Below are 8,370 nucleotides of genomic sequence, written 5' to 3'. Positions count from 1 at the left end.
CGCTTTGTCTTTTGCCCCAAGATGACTTTTTTTCCACTCCGTCTGGTGGTCTTCTGGGACTGCAGAGCAAACCAGTGAGAACAAATGTTGTTTCTGTGTGCACAACTGTCCAGGCAGGTCCTCCCGTGTGGAGGACCCGTGGTGGAGGGTGTCAGATGAAGTTTCTGGGATGATGCGCCAGAAGGGCCTCTGACCATGTCGACTCCTTCTTTGAGTCCAAGATTTTTGACTTAAGCATTAGTGTTTATCTTAACAGTAGTCTGATTTACAGTGGAGATTCTGAGTAATAGTCTAGCCTTGATAAATCACTGAAAGATGAGACTCCGGGCTCTCTGATGGATGAAGGAGCAATGATAACGTTAGACTGAGAGGCAGGAAGAAGCCAGGGTTTGGGAACCTGCTTTGATAGAATTGCGCCTGTGGAGAAAGCCAAGTCGCCAGGCCTTGTTGGGCACAGCTAGGTCTTTTTTACTCTAGCCCCTCCAGGCTTGGGAAACACAGCCCTCTCCTCCTATGCTCTCACACGGGAGCCCCCAGCCCATCCCACTTGCACATCACGACCAGCTCCAGGGTCGAGCCTCTCCCCTACAGCCACTGCTCCTGTTGGAGTTCAGCCTGCATGGCCTCTGGCCTCCCTGCATTGGGGCCTTTTATCTATTCTCATCCACTCTACTACCAGTCACTTTCAGCCACCTCAGTCCAGCAACTGGTTGCACTCATTGAGGACAGCAGCAATGACAGCAATGGCTAGTGCCCAGTGCTTGCTTCCTGCACGGCAGGCACCTTCTAAGCACTTTACACATGTTGAGCAATTTATTCATCCTCCAACGCTAGTATTATCCCCATTTCATAGATGAATACACTGAGGGGTGAAGTCACGTAGATAGATAGCACTTGGTAAGTTGGGCCTCAGGTCCCGATGTCACACACTCTAGTGAACCAAGTTAGTTTTCAGCCATGGGTGGCCATCCCACATCCTCTAGGAACACCTGAGACAAGCCTATGTGTTTCCCTTTCCTTCTCAAATAGGCAGCACATCAGCCACAGGCAGCCTTGGACAAGAAACTGGAGTGCTGATCATCGCATTGCTCCCTCCCACCCTCACCCGGGGCCAGGAGCCCTGGCTGAGAAAGCCTTGGCCCGGATGCTAGACCTCAGCTTCGTATCCTCCCCCACTCCCAAGGGAACAGAGATGGTGAATAGATTCATCTTGAGTTCCACCCTGGAGGACTGGCTGGGCTGTGGAATGTGTGTGGAGGAAGACCTTGAGGTGAAGTCTGCCCTGCGCCCAGTAGGGGAGATATTTGCCAGCCCCGCCTAAGGGCAGTTTCTCTGATGTTTCATTTTCTGTGCTCTGTGAGAATCACTGAACACATGGCCAGCAGTCTTCAGGGCATTTCTTTTCCCTGTTGGAGAGACGCTATTATTACGCTATTATTGGTCCACAATGTGCTGACGCAGTGGTCCCGGCGTAACCCTCCCCTCCACACTGACTCGAGCATTGGCCTGGCATAGGCAAATGGCTGAGCCCTTCTGGATGAATTCAGGGCATCTCTGAGGACTGTGGACCTGGCCCAGCCCTCCGCAGGGTGTAACCCTGCTCTCGGGTGAGCTTTCATTCACTGTGGAGCAGGTGAAGGGCCCATGGTCACGGGCACCGTCTACTTATCTGACACTGTAGTTCAGTGTTCTAGAGAAGGGGAAATGGGCCAAGTTGATCAGTTCTTACACAGCAGAAGGCGTCACTGCTTGTACTGAGATTTCAAAACTGTTACTGCCTCATTGATTCTGCAGTTTGATGTCTACCTTCTCAGTTGGAAAATAATGGACTTTCATAACTCATAAATGGCTTTATGAAAACCATTTCTTACTGTGGTAGCAGATGAGATGAACAGCTGACCGAGAAGGCATGACTGGGCAGGTCCAGGGCCAGCACTCCAGCCTCGCACACTGCAGACAGGGTTATGCAGCCGTGGTCTCTTGACCACGCTGCTCTTCCATAAAGACTCCACAAACAGCTGCAAAATCCAAAGGCTGGCCACCTTCTATGCCGATGTCGTGACCCCAGAATGCTAGCAAAGGGGAATCCAGGCACAATCTTCAGCTATTGTGCATCCAAAAGCGATTATGGAAATGATGCTGGTAAATCTCAATGACTTCCACATTGCCTGGCGCCATTCCAGAACTGCACGGCTCCCCTCCCTCCTCTGTCAGGCTGTTCCTTTGGTATCCTGTCTCTGTGGGGCTCTGACAATACGAAAGTGCAGAGATATGAAATGTGGAATTGGCATTTCCCCCATAATTATCTCTCAATCAGACATTATTTGAACAAGATTCCTTGGCCTTGGAGAGGGGGCTGGTGGAAGTCTCCGTGTAGACCAATCTTCTTTATTTATTTTTTTCCCGTTGCTCTGCTGAACCTGTGCAATACCATGGCTTATATGTGCCCATTGTCCTTCTAGTTCTTTTCTTCCCTAAAAAAATGTTTTCAGGCTTCTCATCCTTTAAAGTAAATAGCATTTTAAATGTTTCTCACAGTTGGCAAATCTCAGTTTATATTCAAGGTGTAGAAGTTCTCATTCCAAACCATTTGATCTGGAAACAATTCTTCACATCTTCTAGGTAAACATATGCTGCCTTTTGTTAACTGTTTACTTCACCACACCGTTTATTTTTCTTCAATTGCTCCACAAATACTAGGTTTTATACAGCGTCCAAATTCTGTGCATGCTCTTTCTCTTTGGTTTCCTCCTTTCTCTCTTAGAAAGCAATCATGGGTGGGTAGGTAGAAAGAAACTACCCTTGGCTCCTGTGAGTGGCTTGCTCCTCCAGCACCAGGTTCTAGCTAACCATAAGGTTCCCGGCAATGACCAGGTTCAGCCAGCATACCACCGAGCACACGGCGTGCCAGTGGCCTTCCCTGGCTGCAGTGTCTTCCTTGCTCCATCCCTCCTTTCCCTTTTCCTTCACCCCTGGGCCACCACTTGGGGCTGTGTGACCTTGGGCAAGGTATTCCCCTTACCATATTTAAATGGGAATCATGGCAATACCAGCCTCAGACAGTTGTCCTGAGGGTTTTAATGAGCATATGTACACAGAACATTTATTATTTATTTATCTTTGGCTCTGTTGCCGGGCTGGAATGTAGTGACACAATCATAGTTCACATAGTTCATGGCTGCTTTGAACTCCTGGGGTCAAGGGATCCTCCTGTGTCAGTATCCTGCGTAGCTGGGCCTATAGGTGTGGGCTGCCGTGCCTGGCTAATTTTTTTATTTTAGACGGAGTCTCGCTCTGTCACCCAGGCTGGAATGCGGTGGCGCGATCTTGGCTCACTGCAAGCTCTGTCTCCTGGGTTCACGCCATTCTCCTGCCTCAACCTCCTGAGTAGCTGGGACTACAGGTACCCGCCACCATGCTCTGCTAATTTTTTTGTATTTTTTAGTAGAGATGGGGTTTCACCGTGTTAACCAGGATGGTCTCAATCTCCTGACCTCGTGATCCGCCCACCTCGGCCTCCCAAAGTGCTAGGATTACATGCGTGAGCCGCCGCGCCTGGCCGCCTGGCTAATTTTTAAGTTTTAGTAGAGACCGGGTCTTGCCATCTTGCCCAGGCTGGTTTCCCACTCCTGGACTCAAGTGATCCTCTTGCCGCAGCCTCCCAAAGTGTTAGGATTACAAGTGTGAGCCACTGTGCTGGGCCACAGAGAATATTGAGGCTAGTCTGGTGTGTGGCATGTGCTGTTCAAGTGTTTGTGATGATGCTCTTTATTACCATGGTCATTTTCTATTTCAATTTCTCCATGGCACTTATCACTAGTTAACATACTATAGATATTTCCTTACTTAATTGTGTTTATTGTCTGCTCCATTAGAAGGTAAATTCCGAGAGGGGCCTGGTGGCACACGCCTGTAATCCTAGCACTCTGGGAGGCCGAGGCGGGCAGATCATGAGGTCAGGAGATCAAGACCATCCTGGCTAACACGGTGAAACCCCGCCTCTACTAAAAATACAAAAAATTAGCTGGGCGTGGTGGCGGGCGCCAGTAGTCCCAGCTACTTGGGAGGCTGAGGCAGGAGAACGGCATGAACCCGGGAGGTGGAGCTTGCAGTCAGCCGAGATCTCGCCACTGCGCTCCAGCCTGGGCGACAGAGGGAGACTCTGTCTCCAAAAAAAAAAAAAAGTAAATTCCATTAGGGTGGAGATGTTTGTCTGTTTTGTTCACAATAGCATGTGGAGTCTAGAGGAGACATCTGGCAGGTGCTCCACAAATGTTTGTGGATGCAACAGGTACCACCAGGCTGTATAAAAAAACAGTTTAAAAGGCCCAGCAATTTTGAATAGGGTTGTGTTAGGAACGTCATTTTGGGGGCCTCCTGTTTTTGCAGACCCACCTTGGTACCTAGGATGCAGACTTCTTGGGCTCCAAACCTCCAGGACAGGGGAAGGCTTGAGGTAGCTATTTGGAGCCAGTTCCCAGTGAAGTGTTTGCATCACTTGGAGTGTGGGCTGGAGGAATAGGGACACAGGGACCCCAGACCAAAGCCATGCAGGAATCCAGAACTCAGCACTAGGAAGAAGGACTTGGGGGGAGCCAGATTCTAGGAGAAATGTGCCATGTATCTATTCAAATCAGCTACAGGAGGTGAAGGCAACAGCCCTTTCCCTGGAGTTGTTCAGAGTTGAATAAGGTTAGAATCCAATAATGCAACAGAAGAAAAAAAAGCTCATCTATCACTGATAATTCCAATAAAACTCTGCACTCTCTTTGCAGAAAATGCATCTATGAGCATCAATTCACTGTGTCCTGCCCAGCTTCAGGGCCTCAGAAGCATCCTAAAGAGCATCCCAGGAAGCCTTAGAGCCATGGGCTCCTCTGCTAAGAACTGGTGATGTCACGCAGGCCGGAAGCTGACAGTTTAAGTCAATTCACTCTCCAAAAATGTTACACCCCTGCTGCGCGTTGAGCTCATTAAAGTTGGCGAGTTGAATGAACTAATGTTCATGACTCGCTGTGATGCAAATGTGCCTTCAGAAGGGGAGAGGGTCCTTCCTTGGGGGCTTCCACAGACTTCATGGAGAGCAATGCTGTAAGGTGATGACCCACGTCCAGAGGGGATAGAGGGTGGGGACAGGGAGATGGAGGCTTTGTCAGAATACCTGGCACACCTCCTGGGCAATTGGAGCTCAAGTCTGTATTTTGCGAGAAAGTCACGCAGAGCTGTAGCCCGGCGAGTTGCATTAGTCGGTGCAACAGCAGGGAAGACGTTTCCAAAGAAAGTGCAGTCTCGCCTTGCATGTGGAGAGATTTCTTGGTTTGATGAAAAAACCTAGGAAGGGAATAGTGTGACTGGAGGGACTTGGATCAGGGTCCTCTGGCGCAGGTGGCCTGGGCCGTGGGAAGCCCTGGGTGCACCCTACTCTATGCTGAGCTGGGCTCTGGGAAGTCTCTGCGCTTGTGTCTCACCTCGTCGCCCTCTGAGCGTTGCCCCTGTCTTACCACTCTCTCTCCCAGCCTCATTTTGTCCTCTCGCCCTGCACACCAACCTCAGCCTGGGCCCCTGTATCCTCCACATGAAGCTTGCACCCAGGAGATCTCATCCAGGGTCTGGTTTGAAATTCCATTTGTATACCAAGGACTTTTCAATCATTTTGTCCATCCTTGGCCGGACTCAGAGCCCACTCCCTCCAACCCCGCAACAATTCCACCTGTCTTCTTGCCATGCCCACTGGGGTATCCAATGGGAATTTCAAAGTTAACATGGATACAAGCTAAGTTTTTATCACCATCCCCTCTCCTTCCCCCACCCCCAGAATTCTCATTTCAGGAAATGAGACCACCACCCACTCAGTTCACTTGAGTGAAAACAATGGGGCTTCCGCGATTCCTTCCGTCCCCACTCCCACACACCCAGCCTGCTGACGAGCCCCACTTCCTCTCCCTCCAAGTGCACCCGGGCATCCTCCTCCCAGCCCCGCTGCCCTCAACCCCCTCATCCTGTCCAGCCCAGGCCGGCAACAGGCCCCCACGTGGCTTCCCTGTGCCCCTGGCCTTCCACTACAGAGTCCCCACGCAGCTGCCTGGAGGATCTTTTGAAGTTGTCATCAGATGACCGCCCTGCTGCACAGGAACCCCCAGCGTCCTGATAACATCAGCGTGGTCCTTCTGCCCTGTCCTGGCGTATCAAGCTCTGATCTGCCCGCGTCTTCCTGCCTGATCATAACTAGTCTTCCTCTTCCTGGAGCACAAGCTGGTCCCTTCGTGGGCCTGGCTGCTTTCCCGGCCCAGGACGCGCCTGCCTTCACTCCCATGCCTAGGTCCTTCAGCACCCTAAAGCCAGCCGCTGCAGAGGGCTCTCTGAGCTGTAACCTGAAGGCAGCACCTGCTCTGGGCTTTCCAGCCCTGTTCGGTGGCTGTCAGTGTCAGGCATGGCTCTGGGTAGTCTTTGATGCCTTCCTGTCCTTTTCCCCAAATCACATCTGTGCGTATGAGCTGAGGGGAGTTAGTACACACCCAGGCCCTGGGGTGGCACCTGGCTTGCAGCAAATGCTCACTGCATCTTTGTGGAGAGCTTAGCTTTGATGAACGCCCCCTGAGGCCCATGCCCCCGTGGACTCGCTGCAGGCTGGGTGGGGCACTACCATAACAGTTGTCTCCTGGGGGACCGGCACAGCTCAGAGCCCCAAGGCCGCTAAAGAACTAGCTCAGGGGACCCCATTTCCCTTGGCTGAGGGACCCACAGCCCACACGTCCCAGGGCCATCTCTCAGGACAGGGGTCTGTGCGCCTCTCCAAAGGCGCCTCTGTGGAGTGCTGGGGTGGGGGTGGAGGGGTGGGAAGGATGGGAGACTGGGCAGTACTGGCCTCCCACCTCCAGCCAGACCCTCTCTCTCCCTCCCCTTGGAGCAGAGAGGACCTGATTCAAAGAGCCTAGGAAACCTCTGGTGTCCCCAGCATCCTTTCGGGGCTGGGGATTTTATTTCAGAGCTTTGTCAGCAATAAACCTCAGGGATTCCTAGTGCTGGTCCCCAGTAGAACAACCTTAGCTGGGAGCTGGGCGCCAACTGTATGTGTGAGAGTTGTGAGTGTGGGTATTCATGTGTGTAGATGTGTGTGTATTCATGTATGAATATGTATGTGTGTGAGCATTGTGCATGTGAACACTTGTATGAGTGTGAGACTGTGAGCATGTGGTGTGTGTGAACATGCATGTGTCTATGTGTATAAGGATGTGTTTATGTGTGTGGTGTATGTTTATGTATGTAAGAGTGTATGAATGTGTGAGTGTGATGTGTGTGAATTGGCTGAGTGTATGAGAATGAAGTGTATGCAAGTGTGTGAGCATGTTCAAGTGACTGTGAGTGTGGTGTGTGTAATATGTGTCTGAGATGTGTGCAAGTGTGTGAGCATGTGAGTGTGAGAGGTGTGTAAGTGCAAGTAAGCGTGTTAGTATGTGTGATGTGTGTAAATGTGTATAAGTGTGTGAGTGTATCTGTGTGTGATAGGTTGTACAAGTGTGAGCATGAGAGGTGTGTCTGCAAGTGACTGAAAGTGTGTGGTGTATGTAGTGCGTGTTTGTGTGTAAGCATGTGTGTGAGGTGTGTGCAAATGAGCGTGTTTTTGTGTGTGCTCTTTTGCAAGTGAGTGTGTGAGCATGTGAGTGTGAGAGGTGTGTGTCTGCGAGTGTGTATGTGTGTGTGTGTGTGTGAGAGAGAGAGAAGGAGGAGAGTCAGTGGCTACAATAAGCTGGGCTGTGGGGTATCTGAGGAAGAAGGGGCCTTGTTGAGGGGTCACGCGGGCTTTGGAATTGCAGGTCGTGTCCAGAGGGCATTGGTGTCTGTGTGTGAGGACCTGGGACACCATAAGGGGTGAAGGAAAGACAAAGAGGGCGGCACAGACCCAGGCTCAGGGCAGCTGCCCAGTTTGCCCCTGTGCACGCCGATCGGCTGGGGTTCTCATCCTCCTCACTCCCAGCCTCTGGATCCCACAGCAGGCGCTGCAGATTCTCTTCTCCCGGTCCCGGACAGTCACTAGGATATGTGCGTTTCTCCTCCCCCTTCCCACAGACTTTAGTCAACTTTACTTATTTTTTATTTTATTTTATTTTTTGAGACAGAGTCTCGCTCTTTCGCCCAGGCAGGAGTACAGCCGTGCAACCTCCGCCTCCTGGGTTCACACCATTCTCCTGCCTCAGCCTCCCGAGTACCTGGGATTACAGGTGCCCACCACCACCATGCCTGGCTAAGTTTTTGTATGTTTAGTAGAGACGGGGTTTCACCGTGTTAGCCAGGATGGTCTCAATCTCCTGACCTCGTAATCTGCCCGCCTTGGCCTCCCAAAGTGCTGGGATTACAGGCATGAGCCACCGT

At 51.3% G+C, this 8,370-nt stretch overlaps 1 long non-coding RNA gene across 1 annotated transcript; it reads left to right on the top strand.

The window, feature by feature from the left end:
- The first annotated feature begins 1,506 nt into the window (after positions 1-1,506).
- On the top strand, positions 1,507-5,000 carry LOC126960592 (uncharacterized). Its single transcript, XR_007728070.1, has 2 exons — positions 1,507-1,633; positions 4,776-5,000. It is a non-coding gene; the product is annotated as an uncharacterized LOC126960592 (long non-coding RNA).
- The last annotated feature ends 3,370 nt before the right edge of the window (positions 5,001-8,370 follow it).

This window comes from Macaca thibetana, chromosome 8, assembly GCF_024542745.1.
Source record: "Macaca thibetana thibetana isolate TM-01 chromosome 8, ASM2454274v1, whole genome shotgun sequence".
NCBI lineage: Eukaryota > Metazoa > Chordata > Mammalia > Primates > Cercopithecidae > Macaca > Macaca thibetana.
This window is presented reverse-complemented; position numbering and strand designations above follow the sequence as displayed.